This window comes from Bos mutus, chromosome 12 (assembly GCF_027580195.1).
Source record: "Bos mutus isolate GX-2022 chromosome 12, NWIPB_WYAK_1.1, whole genome shotgun sequence".
NCBI classification, from domain to species: Eukaryota; Metazoa; Chordata; class Mammalia; order Artiodactyla; family Bovidae; genus Bos; species Bos mutus.
This window is the reverse complement of record NC_091628.1, coordinates 29,742,533-29,757,097: the sequence shown is the minus strand read 5'-3', so window position 1 is coordinate 29,757,097 and position 14,565 is coordinate 29,742,533.

Here is a 14,565-nt window from a genome sequence, read left to right as displayed (position 1 = left end):
AACTGGCCTGGTGGCTCAGTGGTAAAGAACCTGCCTGCAATGCAGGAGACCTGGGTTCCATCCCTGGGTCAGGAAGATCCCCTAGAGAAGGGAATGGCTACCCACTCCAGTATTCTTGCCTGGAGAACCCCATGGACTCAGGAGCCTGGCGGGCTACAGTCCACGGGGTTGCAAAGAGTCATACACGACTGAACAACAAAACTTCCCACTTTTTGACAACAACTTCCAGGAAAGGGGAGCCCCTGCCTCACAAGACAGCCCCTAAAGCTGTGGATTATTTCCAGATATTAGAAAGCAGTCCCTTAGGTGACTCCAAATAGGCCTTCCACACTTCCAGGAAGCAGAGTAGGCTGAATTCATGCACCTACTTTAATTCCCTGCTAAATAACACTGGTCTCAACCATGGAAAAGGGATTTTTTTTTGTCCTGAAGGCACAGTCCCACAAGGATGGGGTGAATGAGAGGAAACGGCAGCAATAAAATTTGCAAGTTGGAGAGCAGATAAAACAAATGGTAAGTGACTTAGGAAGCCCCAAAACACTAAATACTTGAGATCAACTGTGGGAAAAACTGACAGCCAGTTCATTTCATAAGACAGAACCCACATCCTCACCCCCCAGGCCCAAGAATTAGCAGCACTGCCTCCTAGATCGCTGACAACCGTACTTTTCCCTTCTAGGTATGAAACAACAATAAAATGCCATTATTATCTTTGGAGAGACAAGATGGAATCCATTAAATAAAGAAGATGCCAGTACAGAGGAAAATCCAGAGGGGAAAAAAGAATTCTTAGAAATTAAAATTGTGATTTTAAATACTTAATAAAATGGTTGGAAGATAATATTTTCCCAGGAAGCAGAACAACAACAACAACAATAAAAAAACAGAAAAAAGTGAAATAAAGAGAAAAGATTAACAAAAACCATACAACCAGTCTGGGAAGTACAATATTCAAATACTATGCACACAAAAAGAGAAAAGAGAGGGAAGAAAATAATCCAATAGTTTAAGAACATTTTCCAAAACATTGAGAGCAAAGAGAAGATTTTAGAAGTGTCCAGAGGAGACAAGTCAGCTCACCATGCAGAGGATCAGGACTCAGTAATGGATTTGAACTTCACCACAGCAGATCTGGAAGCTAGAAAGCAAAGCAGCAGTTCCTTCAGAAATGGAAGGAAAATTGTCTCCAGTGTGGCATTCTATATCCTGGTAAACTATTACTGAAATTTGAGGGTAGAATAAAGTCATCTGCAAAGATGTAAAGTTTCAAAAAGTACTTCCCATATAGGTATCCTTCTCAGGAAACCAATGAAGGATTTTCTCTGTAAAGTGAAGGGGAAAACTGAAAAGAAGACGTGGGATAGGAAAACAGGAGATGCAATGAAGCAGAATAGCAAATAGCATCCTCAGGATGATGGGGGAGGAAGGACCTGAAGGGCAGCAGAGTACATCACCCCAAATATGCCTTTTTGCCATAAGGATTATTTCAGGCTGATTATTTTTAAGAAACAGCAGGCACAGGAGGAGCTCTGAAAGCCAAGTAGAAGTTACCTTTTTGTAAGAGCATTTTACATTTATAAGGGGAATCTCCATGTGTAGGGGTGTCTTCCTGGCATGCTGCAGTCCATGGGGTTGCAAGAGTCAGACATGACTTAGTGACCAGACAACAACAACCTCTCTGTACTGAAGGGGAGGATGACCAAATCTCTAGAAAGTCGTGTGAGTGGAGAAGATGATGACTTAAATCTAATGACCTTACCATTGCTTACTGTGTTTTGCCTGATAATCTCCCATAACAGGCTCCCTCACACACATCTTCTTTACCTTTAGCTGAAGATGGTGTTTAAGGCGATGGCTTAGGCCATTTGGGGGAGTTATTCAGTTTTCCTGACTATCTCCCATATATACATGTTCTTTTACTTGTTTGGTTTTCTCCTGCTATTCTGTCTTCTATTAGAGGGGAGGTCCCAGCCAAGAACCTTGAAGAATTTAAGAAAAATTACATTTCCTCCCCATCCAGACCTGAGATTGCAACTGTGTCCCAGGCATAAGGGTGGCCAGGGCCCCTCAGAAGATGAAACCAATGGAATGACAATCTGATGGAGCCAAGTATCTTGAGAAAAGATTAAGATGGTTGGTAAATACGAATGCTAAGTGCTCAGAAGTCTAAGCAAATGAAAGTCCAGAGTCATAAGATAATATCCCAAACTGAAAAACCAAGAAGAAGCACAGCAAGCATGCTATTTAGAGACAGGGAATAGATACCACATAGTCACCTAAAAGAAAGAAATGTGGAGGTTTTCAGGGATGGAAATGAAGAAAGTGGTCAGGCTTCTTAAACTTGCAGAACTATTTGATTCTTCAAACAACTGCATATAACTTTGTTGTTGAGTTGCTAAGTCACGTCCGACTCTTTTGCAACCCCATGGACTGTAGCCCCCCAGGCTCCTCTTGTCCATGGGATTTCCCAGGCAAGGATACTGGAGTAGGTTGCCGTTTCCTTCTCCAGGGGATCTTTCCAACCCAGAGATCAAACCCTTGGCCCTTACTGCATCTCCTGCATTGCAGGAGGATTCTTTATCACTGAGTATACAACTTAAATAAAAGTAATTTTTTTTAAAAAAAGGAAAAGAAAAATAAGCAAAACATAAAAACATAACTTCCCCCCAAAATCCACATTTTCAAATATTTGAAAATGACTAGATTTTCCCTTCTCTCGGGTAAACTGTTCTATTTTTCTCAGCCATCCTTTATCTGACTTCACTTCAAGATATCAGGTCATCCTGGCCTCTCTTCTGGAGAAAGGCATCACACAGCCCACCAACACTCTACTCACTGGCATCTTATCTTCCACTTTCAAGCCATGTATTCCTCATCCTTTCTCTCTCTCTTTTTTTTTAACATTTATTATTTACTTGGCTGTACCTGGTCTTAGTTGTGGCATACAGACTCTTAGTTGCAGCCTGTGGGGTCTAGTTCCCTGACCAGGGATTAAACTGGGCTCCCTCCATTGGAAACGTGGTGTCTTAGCCACTGGAACATCAGGGAAGACACTCCTCATCCTTTCTTTACAAATTGAGGTTTAAATCTAAACCCAAGGCTTTCATTCTTGCTAAATTTCATTTTATTGATTTTTTTTTTGCCTCCTAATTCTATTTGGTTAAAATAATTTTAAAAACTGATAATACCACCCAGTAGATTGGCATTCTCTCTCTCTCAGCTTTGTGTCATCAATATATTTAACAGTATTTCTCTGAATGTATCCAAGTCTTAGAAAAGATCATTGAACCTGGTACAGTGAGAACAGGGTCCTGAGTCACTAAACCTTCCCCAGGGTGGCATTCACTTGACATTTACCTAGCACTTTGCTTTGAGTAGAGGTATTTATTCATTTGCTCAAAGATGTAATGCAAAGACACTTTTGGGAGAGGCATGGAAAAGAAAAAGTACTGGTAATGATTCCAGGAATTATGCCTTCTAAAAAGGCACAGCAGGACAGTTCATAGTATCCCTCAGTTGCATTTGGATGAAAGGGAAGGAATTTGTTGGAGCTTTGCCCTATAATGGATAGAGAGCCCCACCCACCCCCGCCCCAGCCACACACACACACGAGTACTGCTAGGAATTAGGGTCCCACATGTCATAAGCCTTCCACAGCCATGGAGCCAGGATACTGTGCCCTTGTGGAGTGTGGAGAGGTGCCACACTTCATCACTTCTCAGGGGACCTGGATTGGGGGCAAGAGTCTTGAGGCTCCAGTTGCAATGACAGCCTCCTCCAGGCTTCTTTGGCAATTCATGCTGGTGCTTGGATAAGTGTTAGATTATTTTTTGACAAGCTGAAAGATGAAGTTCAAGGTGAACAATTGACCGATGACACAAATGTACTCAAAACCATAAAGGCAGCACCACACAGAACTGTTACTCTGATCTAACTAAACCAATTTCAGAGTAGATGAAAAACTGATAAAGCAAAGACTATCTAAATCTCCCCCTGTAGATGCCTTCAAAAAGGAACAGCTTGTGTCATAAGTATCCCAGGATATCTATCTGCTTTATGCTTGGTGGAGATTTTTTTAAAATACGTGATTTTTGTCTAAATTAAGAAAATATTAGTGGGTAATTCTGAAACTATTAACAAAATGAAAAATAAATCACAATCAAGTCCTTGTTTTAAAAACTTTGTCCTCATCAGTTAATTTACCCACAGGAGACTGAGTTCATGTTTCTAAGCAGTAATTCCTAAGCATTTAAAGATTTTTCCTAAAGTTTTATCTCTTGAGGTGTGAATGCATGTTTTAAGTCAGTTACCTTTGATTACTGAGTACCATCACCATCTCCTTAATCTAAGTCTGTGAATTTGGCCGATTTTTCTCTTCTGACCTATTTTCTGTCATGAAAATTCCTCCCCAGAAATAAATGTATCCAGAGAAAGGTAACATTGATGATGAATGGTATTATGGAGCGGTTAATGGAAGTGGGTCAGAAAAGTTCTTATCTGAGGGAAATTTAAGAGAAGATTAATTGACAGTAAAAGCTAGTTGCAGGATTCTCAAGGTACCACAAAGAAACATTCAGGCTGAGGAGACTTATTATTCACTTTACTGTTGGAGAGCAGGCACTTCTTCAAGTAACAATAGCAGACTTTGTTAACTGCTTCTCGAAAGCTGCTTTTTAAAGAGAGAAGTTCCATTAACCAGTGAGATCAGAGTTTGTTATAGAAGCCAAGTGAATCTGAACTGTAACAGAAATCTTAGAAAGACAGTACCATGGGCAAAATGGAGATTATCGAGTACTCAGGATTCGTTTCTGAAGTGCCTGTAATCTGAACGCAAACACAGATGGGCAATGGGTCTTGGGAGTTCTGAAGTGTGGGGACTGAAATCTACTCAGTCTATAGTTCTCTGACTCTTGGCTTAAGAGTGTAGGGGATCAGGGTGCTTGGATGGAAAGTTTGAGAAAACTCAGAAATAAAGAACTTCATCAGGCAAAGACAGATGAAAGGGTGTGTCCAAGACATGAAGAAGTTCAGAATGAACCCTGACAGAAGTTCATTTGGAGAGGAAGTGAATGTTCATGTAGACTGCCCCTGAGCACTCTACAGCGTGAGGCAGTCCAGCAAGCATGATAACCAAACTGAGAGGGAGTGCTCAGCGATCACCAATTTAGAGGGTCTCCTGTTGCTTTGATAGGACTGCTAATTTGTAAAAAATTCCCAAAAAGTAGCTTTTTAAATTTTTATTTTTGGCTGCACTGGGTCTTCGTTGCTCCCCGTAGGTTTTCTCCAGCAGTGGAGAGGGGGGCTACTCTGTTGCAGTACACAGGCTTCCCATTGCAGTGGATTCTCTTGCTGCGGAGCACAGGTTCTAGAGTGTGCAGGCTTCGACTCGCAGGCTCTTCAGCACCAGCTCAGTAGTCATGGCACAGGTCTTAGTTGTCCCTTGGCACGTGCAGTCTTCCCAGACCAGGGATCGGACCGGTGTCCCCTGCACTGGTAGGTGGATTTCTTTACCACGGGACCACCAGGGAAGTCCAAGATATAGCTTTTGAGTATACTGAGATTTTCAAGTTTAATACTTGGAAAATATTCAAAAGTAATGAGCAATTTAAATGAAAAAATGCACTGTCATACTAGCAATTAAAAAGTGCAGAGAGAACTTTACTATGACATAACCTATAATAATAATAAAACACTAGATGAAAAAAACAGTTTTGGGACTGCTTTGGGAAAGCCAATGCACTTCTGTAATTGCTAGCAGTATGTATTAAAACATCTTGCCTACAGTTTTCAGTGATACATAGGTCACCATTCCAGGTTCCATCTACTTTAATATTTTCAAGGTCATCTGAATAACACCTCTGAGCTCTAAATAGTTCCACAATTCTGGGGCTTGTTAAACTGTGAGAACATCAATTGTAGACTGTTGTGTAGAGTTATCTACTAAATATGCTTCAAGCTGCAATCAGGCTGCCTAGGCTTGAATCCTGTTGCTGCCACTTACTAACTTTGGCAAATTATTTAATACCTTTCTGTGCCTCAGTTTCCTCCTTCTGAAAGAATAATAATAGAGCCTTAAAAAGGGAATAGTAATAGTGCCTATCTCATAAAGTTAAGGAGTAAATGAGTTGATATATATAAAGTGCTTAGAACACTGCTTAACACATACTAAGAAGCTGATAAATGCTTGCTATTACAGAAACATAAAAAACAACTAACATGATAAAGGAATTCTCTTTCTTTCATTAAAGAAATATCAGGATATAGATGATTGCTGTACTGGTTTAGCTTATCAATGGTGTCATCACTCACCTCCAATCTCCATCATGTCACTTCACCATCTTTAATATGCTGGCTTTTTGTCCTTCAGCCCATGGCCTCATGGTCTCAGAATGGCTGCCATAGCTCCAAATATCTCACATCTCAACTGTGTTTAAAATCAGAAAGAACAATACCATCCAGGGGAGAGGGAAAAGTGAGAAAGAAAAAGAGACTATTTCACATTATTTTCACATTTTATGAAGGAGCAAAATATCTTCCCAGAGCGCCTCAGTTGATTTCACCTGATCTCATTGGCCAGAACTGAGTCTCAGGACATCCCTGAAATCAAGAGCTCTGTCTTGGCTTTTTTTTTTTTTTTTTCTTGGCTGTGCTGGGTCCTCATTGCTGTGCAGGCTTTCTCTCGTTGCATCTACTCTTTAGCTGCAGTGCATGAGCTTCTCACTGTGGTGGTTTCTCTTGTGGAGCATGATATCTAGGGTACTTGGGCTTCATTAGTTGCTGCACATGGGCTCAGGAGTTGTGGCTCATGGGCTTAGCTACTCCACGGCATATGGATCTTCCCAGACTAGGGATTGAACCATGTCTCCTGCTTTGGCAGGTGGATTCTTTACCACTGAGCCACCAAGGAAGCCCTCTGCCGTGGTTCTGTTGGCAGAAAAAAGGGGAGAGAGTGTCTGTTAGGGAGACAACCATGGGTCCTCCACAGTTAATCATTCCTGTTATACCAGCTGCTTTGTTCCTGCTTTGGCTGTGGGAAGGATGGTGTGTCCCTCAGAGCATTCGTGTGAATTAATCAATGATCACAGAGCTCTTGTAACATATGAGACCACTGCTACCACTGCTAAGTTCTTCCCATATATGATAGGAAGATGATCAAGGCCCACTTCTTTTGGAGATGGACCTTGACCTCAGTATCTTCTTCTTAAAGGCTGTTCAAATCCTGACTAGAACACACAGAGGTACCCAATTGAGTCCCTGCTCTCTACTGAGCCTCGTGGGGCTCCAAAGGAAGCATCCTGGCCTTTGGGTTGTACATACACGGATGAGAAAATAAGAGCAGCACACATCAAGCATCAGTTCCATGCTCAACTCTCCTGGAGTCCAGAAAACGGAGCAATCAAACGGTCTGGCATAGAGAGAGGTTCCCATGGAGGAGTTATTGAGGTCGCAGTGAATGAGAAGAATTTATGAGCAAGGGAGAGGAGGGTCATTCCTGATCACAAGGCTAGACTGTGAAAAAGCTCCTGGATGGAGTCAGCAGGACATGGGAGGGATATTCATTCTTTTTATATTTTTAAGGATCTAAAATTTATTTATACACAGTTTGTTCAACAGTGTAAACTTTGTGTGGAGTATGCTCATGATTCCCATTCTGCATACGAAGAAGCTGAGGCTCTAGGGTGGTCCGTTTGCTTGAAATCATAATAGAAGAATGAGGGGGAACATTCATTCCTATTCTTTTGAGATTTTTTGTTTTCTCCTTAGAACTTGGAAGAAGCTGCCTGAAGTTGAGAACGTGCCAAACATTAACCTTAATAATGCTGTGAACTCTCCAAACGTAAGCTATATCCTCTGGCAAGCGCACGGGGACTCGGTTACTCAGGTAAAAAGAAGAAGCAAAAGTAGCTTGCAATGTGCCACACTACGTCTTTCTGCAGGGGTGTCACACAAGCAATCAAATAATAGTGTGTGTATTCTTTAACAAGTCATCACTGGTCCTGAGGTAACTTTATTAACTTAGCTAAACACAAAAATAAATGTCACATGATATACCCAGAATGGCCCAAAGAATGGTTTCTAGAAGTAAGTGAAAATCATTAATCTGAACTTGCTTGCATGTTTGTTCTGGGAGTTTCCACCCGAGATACCCAATGGGTCTGAAGACAGTAGATTGTTCTCCTCCATCTTGTAGGAGTGAGACTCACTCAGATGACTCGTGTCTGAGGACCCACAATGTGACTACAGACTTGAGAGTTGTTCCCTGAGATTTCTACTGGCTCTGAGAACTTAGTATTTCCCTAGTGTGTAAAAAAGCAAGACTTTGTCCTGTATGTTAAGACAGCCCAGTCTAACCAAGAAAAATGAAGAATGTGTCCACATAAGAACTTGTTCCCGAATGAACGTTCATGGCAGCATTATTCACAGTAGTCAAAAAGTAGAAACAATCCAAATGTCCATCAACTGGTGAACAGATAAACAAAATCTGATATGTCTGTACAAGGAAATATTATTTGACAATAAGAGGAATGAAGTCGTGATACAAGCTGTAATGTGAATGACACTCAAACATTACATCAAGTCACAAAAGATCCCAAATTATGTGATTGCATTTATATGGAATGTCCAGAAAAGGAAAATCCATGGGGACAAAAAAGCAGATTAGTGGTTGCCTGCTGCTGCTAAGTTGCTCCAGTCTTGTCCAGCTCTTTGCGACCCCACAGACTATCGCCCACCAGACTCCTCTGTCCGTGGGATTCTCCAGAAGAACAGGGATGAGGAAATAGTGGGAAAATAGGGAGTGACTGTTAATGTTAAGGGTGTTTCTTTTTATTTTTTTAAAAAATTTTTTTGCCTGGGTCTTCATTGCTGCCCACAGGCTTCCTCTAGTTGCTGCAGACGGGGCTACTCTCCATTGTGGTGCGTGGGCTTCTCATTGCGGTGGCTTCTCATTGCAGAGCACGGGCTCGAGGGTGCGGGCTTCAGTAGTTGTGGTACACAGGCTTAGTTGCCCAGCAGGGGTCGAACCCAGGTACCCTGCATTGGCAGGCAGATTGTTAGCCACTTCCCATCAGGGAAGTCCTGGCATTTCTTTTTGAAGCGATGAAAATGTTTTAATATTGAAAATGGTGATGGTGCACAACTCTGAATATACTAACAAAATGTGAAATTATACACTTTAAATTGAAAAACAAAGAAAAAGCCCAGAAGCCAAACAGAGTGGACGTGCAGAAGGGAAAGCAGTGGTCCTTCGGGATTGATGGGGATCCTCCCCTGGGGGAGAATAAAGATCCCTCATCTCTTTATAAACACGTCAGGTTGAAACTAGGTAGTGAAGATGTTTAATAAAGAAGACTAATGTAAGAAAAGAAAGGTCGGGAATGTTATTGGGTGAATGGAAAAGAATCAAACATGTGCTAAATGAAAAGGAAAATTAAAGGGGAAGAAAAATCAGACCGGGAAAATCTTGTCTAAAAGATTAAACCAACAAAGTTTCAAACATAAAGAGAAGAAACTAGAACACCATCCTGCAGTAGAAAGGAAATGTGAATTAAGAAAGCTAGGTACAAAAAAGAAAACAATAATCTGACTGAACAAGCACACGCAAAGTTGTAGTGTAATTCAATGTATTTCTCGAAAGCAGATGGAACCAGGTTCTTTTTTCCTTCAATTTGTTTGAGGTACAGTTTACCTGAGGGCTTCCCTGGGGGCTCAGTGGTGTAGAATGTTCCTACAATTCAGGGGGCCTGGGTTCGATCCCTGGGTCGGGAAGATCCCCTAAAGAAGGGAATGGCTACCCACTCTAGTATTCTTGCCTGGAGAATTCCATGGACAGAGGAGCCTGGAGGGCTACAGTCCATGGGATGGTAAAGAGTCGAACACAACTGAGTGACTAATACTTTGTCCCTACTAGGACTTCTGCAGGTGGAGAAGGTGGCCTGAGAGGAGAGGAACTCCTCAAATCCCTCCCAATCTGTTTCCCCAAGAGTGGCCCTGCCCTCCCCACCCCCAACCCCACCCACCGCCACCCCCATTCAGGGTCCTGCCTGAAAGCTCTGCCTCCCCATCCCCAGAGCACCTGCCACTGAGCCCAGAGCTTCATTTTCAAAGGCTGAGGAAAAGAGGTCATTACCCTTCCCAGTACGACGCAGCATAGCTTCCAACTCAAATCTGATTTACGGTGAAGGACACGCTGCTATCTTTATGAAACCCCTGCGGCTGTGCAGGGAGCATTCTGATTTTCTTGGAAATACCTAAACGAGGTAGTAGAAACTTGGGCATAGTCTATCAGACAGGACACCCAGGAATTGCTTGCTCCTGTACTAGTCTTGAGCGAGTATAAAGCCAAGTGAGCCCCCTGTGAGCTTGTCACCCATCACGCCGCCCACACTCAAATGTGGTTCTGTAAAGTCGCACCTGTCCTGTGAACAAGAGGCTCCTTTCTCCCTCTTGAAATGTGTGTTGAAAGAACACCTTAGATATTGTTATAGACTCTTACTTGACCTGGTATGTGATCTTCAAATTAACATTTCTTTTTTTCATTTCTAGCTGAACTACTATGATTCTATCAAAGCTGTCATTTCAAGCTCCAACCACGAGCCCACTGCTCTAGTCATCGGTACTGCTTGCCCTTCTCTTAAGTTTCCCGTGTTCCCTTTTTGTGTGTCAGACCCTTGACTTTCTCCCACCTTTAGAATTTCTACATTGCAGCAGGCATCCCACACTTGGATAATAACTCCCAGTGAAGCTCAAAATGGGACATCCTCCCACTGCTGAGTTTTATAAGCCTCACTCTCGGCTGCCGGGGAGGCAGAGGGAGGGTGGGCAGGCCTATCCCAGCCTTCGCTCATACCCAGAGCTCAATCCATATTTGTATTTGTTGGGTTGAAATAAAAGCAAAATCCACTTTAGGCAATCTCAGGCCATACCATTTGATCAGCCCTAAGGTGCTACATGATATTAAATATACGGTGGTATCAACATAAAACAGTGGTCTTGGGGGCATTTGTATCAAGTAGGATTTGGAATATTTTAAGAATTCAAAACGCACACTTGATATAACAACTGTCAGCAATGGCAAGAGGAAGACCCACACCTTGAAGGCCTTTGGATTTTTCTGGAAGCTGGCCTTTGATCAAGTGAATTCAGAGAAAGGAGAACCCCAGTCCCTATCCACCTGTTCCTTTTCCAGGCCCAGATGCACGGCAGTCTGGGCGTGGACTTGACCAGACTGATCTGGGGTCTTTGGAGTAGGAATCTGACAAGCCTGTGCTCTTCGCATGGGAGTCCTTTTGTCTGGGCCAACCAGAAGTTGTATATCCTGGTGCTGGATGAACCCCAGGAGATTGGCTGATTTAGGTTTGACCCGGGAGCCAGTCTCTTCACGTGGACCATTCCCTGGAGACCAGCTCATGGTCTGACGTAGATGCAGCCTCTGACTGGTCCTGGGGCCTTCTAACTAGAACAATTACTGCCAGGCCCTGCACTGAGCTCCTTCCATGCTTGCTTTTATTTAATCCCCATCATGTGCTCGCTGCTTAGTGCTCAGATGCTCAGTCATGTCTGACTTTTTTCAACCCCATGGGCTGCAGACTGCCAGGCTTCTCTGTCCAAGGGATTCTCCTGGCAAGAATACTGGAGTGGTGTGCCATTTCCTCCTCCAGGGGATCTTCCTGAAGAGGGATCGAACCCAAGTTTCTTACATCTCCTGCATTGGCAGGCAGATTCTTTATCGTAACCTTGTGAGTAGATCCCACTACAAGCCTCGTCTCACAGGTGAGTAAGCTACAGCACAGAATAAGTAACTTGTCTTCAGGGATTTTTCTTTTTTTTGTCTGCCCTTGAAAAGAGCTGCAGGGCACCTGTGTACATGTCAAGTCCAAGAGGTATCCTTTAATCACAATAGTATATTTTTTTACTTAATTTTTTGTTTCCATTTTATTCTATTTGAAATAATTTTTCCTAATAACTTGGCACTTGAAAATCTTCTTAATTCTTCACACTTACTTTGTTAAACTGCATTCTTATTTTGTGAAGCTCTTGAAAGCATGTTGAAAAGCCTTGTCCACTAATTCAGTGTTACTGTCATCATATTTAATTTGTCAAGGTGATACTGGTGATGATTCCTTACACGTGTTTGGCACTTACTAACTTATAAAGAATTTTCACATTCATTTCTCGGTCTTGGCTGCCCTTAGGGATCTTCTGGGGTACTTCATCAAATCTGATTACTACCTGGGTCTTGCCCTCAGAGATTCTGACTTAACTGGCCCCGGGGTGAAGCCTGGGCATTGGGGCTTTTGTGGCGGGGGTGGATTCTGCTGATCTCAGTTGCAACACGCAGCCTTCTCCAGTCGCAACATGCAGGCTTTAGTTGCCCTGAGGCATGTGGGATCTTAGTTTTACAACCAGGGATCAAACCTACATCCCCTGCATTGGAAGTGAAGTGAAAGTCGCTCAGTCGTGTCTGACTCTTTGTGACCCCATGGACTATACAGTCCATGGAATTCTCCAGGCCAGAATACTGGAGTGTGTAGCCATTCCCTTCTCCAGGGGATCTTCCCAACCCAGCAAACAAACCCTGGTCTCCCGCATTGCAGGTGGATTCTTTACCAGCTGAGCCACAAGGGAAGCGCAAGAATACTGGAGTGGGTAGCCTATCCCTTCTCCAGAGGATCTGCCCAACCCAGGATTTGAACCGGGGCCCCCTGCATTGCAGGTGGATTCTTTACCAACTGAGCTATCAGGGAAGCATTGGAAGGTGGATTCTTAACCACCTGACCACCAGTAAGTTTCTGGGCACTGGGACTTCTAAAAGTTCTCCCAGTGATTCTAATACGTGGCCAAGATTAAAAGCACTGTCCAAGGACTGTGGCTGAGGCACCAGTATTTTTTAGATACTTCCCAGTGACTTTAATTTGCAGCCAAGGTTGAGAACCACTCACATGTATTTATTATTTGATCTTCACAGTAGGAGGTAAGGTATACCTGTGTGCACTCCCATTTTACAAATGAGGATACGTAAGTTCAGAGAAGTTTGCCTATCAGGTCACTTAGCTGGAAGAGGTAGAATTGTGCCTCGACTTCAGTTTTTCTGACCCCAGTGCCAGTATTCCACCTTTCATTCCCTAGACTTGGACTGGTAAGGCCCTGCCCCTCAGGTCCTGGGACTTGTTTGGGGACAGCCTCATTTCAAAAGGACAGGGAAGCCTGGTATGCTGCAGTTCATGGGGTCGCAAAGAGTAGGACACGACTTAGTGACTGAACAAAAACAATGACATTTCCAAAGGAGACTGTGACCCTGGAGCAAAATAAATCTCTGAATCCTCATCATCCACCGTAGGGCGGTGAGAAAGTGTTCGCTGGCAAAGGCTGCCTTCGATCTCTGTGATCCCTGGGTGGGGTCCCTGCCACCTGGGCAGCAGCAGCAGCATCTCTACATGAGATCGTCTTTCATTTGCTGCAATGATCTTCACCTTTCCCTCTTGACCGTCCTAAATGCCCTCTCTCTCTTCCTCCTAGATCCGTCCCTGGCCCCACTCCTGGGTTTTAAGGGCCTGATTTCACCAAGCAATGAACTTGTAATGAATACAGTATTTAACACTGTCTTCAGCGACTCAGAAGTCAGCCACCCACGTCATGATGAGTCTTTCTTTTAAGAAGCCTTTCAGCTGAGCTGTGCCTGAGCATTTCTGAGCTTTGCGAAAACAGATCTTAGGGGTTTTTTTTTCCTCCTTTCCTGTAGAATCTTGTTTCAGTGGCCACTGAACATCTTGGAGAATCAGTAATGAGTCATGTCCAAGGTCTCCACCGCCTGTGAAACACCTTCTTTCTTCTTTTTGACAGGAATCTGACAGGAACTCCATCCACCTCTGATTCACAGCCTTGGAACTCATATTATCTTTCAAGGAAAGCTCCCTTTATCAATTTCTGATTCACTGACATTTAAATCACCAAAGTGTTAGCAAGTGTGCTATAAGAACTTTCTTGGGAATTTTCATTAGACTTTCTGGGAACTAGGAAATTATGATTTTCTAGACCAGTAATGGATATGAATCTTAAAAAACTGAAAGTCAGCCTTTAGAAACTGCTCAGAATTCAGTGTTTGTTATGGCAGAACAAAATTCAATGAAAGAAGGAGGGTCTCTGGGTTCCAGCCCCAGCTCTGCTACTCACAGAGCTGTGGCCTCAGGCCCTGGTTCCCTCTCCAGTTCAATAAGGAAGTTGGACGCGAGGGTCTGTCCAGCTCAGATCTGAAGATCCTCATTCTCCTGTGAGACCCCTGTCCATCCCCTCCTCCTCCTCACATCATGGAAAGCAGGGGCCACTGCAGTTGCTGACAGCTCTAAACCAGTGTGAAGTGTCTCTAGAGACCTAGATAACACTAGTGCAGAAAGAATTACTTCACCTCAATCCCCTGTCCACACTGTCAGAGTTTCTGTGTGTGTTGGGCATTTATGATGTGCCTGGGATGGGACTAGGATGATAATGTGGGTGAACCTTTGGAGTAAAATTCCTGGGAAGGGTTGTTTCTACTTGCCTTCTCTTTTCCCTGTCCTTCCAGTATTT